At 41.7% G+C, this 2,268-nt stretch overlaps 1 non-coding gene across 1 annotated transcript; it reads left to right on the top strand.

Moving 5' to 3' along the window:
• Positions 1-1,706: 1,706 nt before the first annotated feature.
• Positions 1,707-1,813, top strand: LOC141704845 (small nucleolar RNA R71). Its single transcript, XR_012568094.1, has one exon. It is a non-coding gene; the product is annotated as a small nucleolar RNA R71 (small nucleolar RNA).
• Positions 1,814-2,268: the final 455 nt, after the last annotated feature.

Here is a 2,268-nt window from a genome sequence, read left to right as displayed (position 1 = left end):
TATTGCAATTGCTCATCACCTTCATCATCTTCACTATCAGAATTCCCCAACAAGGCCTTTTCTAAGGCATCAGACCTTAGTAATTGATCAAGTTCTGATGTAAATACATAATCAACCAACTTCACCTTTAAGCACTCCTCATTTTCCATAGTGAATTTCATGGCATTGAACACGTTAAAAGTTACATCCTGATCCAGAACTCGCATGGTGAGCTCACCCTTCTGCACATCTATCAAGGTTCGACCAGTAGCCAAGAAAGGTCTTCCCAAGATTATGGGAATCTTCTTATCCTCCTCGAAATCAAGAATTATAAAATTAGCAGGAAAGATGAGTTTATCCACCTTGACCAAAAAATCATCAACAATGCCTCGTAGATAAGTAGTAGAATGATCGGCCAACTGCAAGGTCATATAAGTAGGCTTTGGATCAGGTAAGTCCAACTTCTTGAAGATTGACAAAGGCATCAGATTGATGCTAGCTCCCAAGTCACATAAGCATTTGTCAAACGACACTTTTCCAATGGTGCAAGGAATAGTGAAGCTTCCAGGATCTTTAAGCTTCGAAGGCAACTTCTATTGCAGTACATCACTGCATTCCTCCGTGAGAGCAATTGTCTCCAAGTCATCAAGCTTCACTTTCTGAGAAAGTATACCTTTCATAAACTTTACATAACTAGGCATTTGTTCAAGAGCTTCAGCAAAAGGTATGTTGATATGAAGTTTCTTGAACACCTCCAGAAACTTCTCAAACTGCTTATCCAGCTTTTTCTCCTGCAGCCTCTTAGGAAAGGGAGGTGGAGGATAGATCTGTTTCTCCCCTGTATTACCCTCAGGAGGAGTGTGTTCAACAGTAGTCTTCCTTGGTTCCACTTCAGCTTCCTTCTGCACTTCTTCCTCAGCTACAGCTTCTTCATCCGAAACTTGAGAGTGTTCGGGGTTTGCAACCTTCCCGGACCTTAATATAATTGCCTTTACCTGTTTCTTAGCTTCCCTCTTTCTTGGTACTTCGGTGTCACTAGGAAGTGTACCAGGTTGACGATTTAGCAAGGCATTGGCAATTTGTCCAATTTGATTTTCCAAGGTCTTGATAGAAACCGCTTGGCTCTTCCACATGAGCCTCAACTCCTGTAATTCAGATTTTTCATTAGACTGTTGCAGTTGGATTTGCTGCCTTGGTGCATATTGTGGTTGCTAAAAACCAGGAGGGTTGTACTGCTTTGCTGGTTACTGCTGATAAGGCTGCTGAACCACATTCTGAGTGTTGCTCCAGCTAAAGTTAGGATGATTGCGGTTGTTGAGATGATAGGTGGATGGTACAGGTTGCTGTGACCTCTGAAAGTTGCTCACGAACTGAGCTGATTCATTAGAAATGGCACTTGATCAGTATCATGGGCACCGACACAAAGCTCACAGACACTAGTGATCTGATTAACTCCATAATTAAACAGAAAATCCACCTTTATCGTCAAAGCCTTAAGTTGAGAAGCTATAACAGTAGCTGCATCGAACTCCAGAATTCCTGCTACCTTGCCCTGAGATAGTCTCTGTGTAGGATTCTGGTATTCATTAGCAGCCATCAGTTCAATCAATTCATAAGCTTCATCATAGCTTTTAGCCCACAAGCCTCCTCCTGATGTTGGATCAAGTATGGGTCTAGAAGTAACACCCAAACCATTATAGAAACAATTAATGATCATCCAGTCAGGCATCCCATGATGAGAACACTTCCTAAGCATCTCCTTATAACGATCCCAAGCCTCACATAAAGATTCTCCAGATTGCTGAGCAAATTGAGTAAGTGCATTTATGATTGCAACAGTCTTCGCCATAGGAAATAATTTACTTAAGAACTTTTACGCAAGATCCTCCCATTTGGTGATAGACCCTGGTGGTAGAGAATGTAACCAATACTTAGCTTTATCCCGAAGAGAGAATGGTAAAAACCTCAACTTAATAGCATCTTCGGAAACTCCATTGAACTTGAAAGTGTCGCAGATCTCGATGAAATCTCTGATGTGCATGTTGGGGTCTTCTGTCAGAGAACCCCCAAACTGAACTGAGTTCTGTATCATGTGAATCGTGCTCGACTTGATCTCAAAGGTATTAGCCGAGATGGTTGGTCGAACAATGCTAGACTGAATACCATTGATCTTCGGTTGAGAGTAGTCCATCAAAGCCTTTGGATTCGCTTCTGGTTCTTCCATTGCAATAAGAACTTCTTCTTCTTTCTCAACTAAGATCTCTTCTTCAACTTTCTCCTCGACAACAA

Source organism: Apium graveolens, unplaced genomic scaffold (genome assembly GCF_009905375.1).
Source record: "Apium graveolens cultivar Ventura unplaced genomic scaffold, ASM990537v1 ctg8297, whole genome shotgun sequence".
Classification (NCBI taxonomy): domain Eukaryota; kingdom Viridiplantae; phylum Streptophyta; class Magnoliopsida; order Apiales; family Apiaceae; genus Apium; species Apium graveolens.
This window is presented reverse-complemented; position numbering and strand designations above follow the sequence as displayed.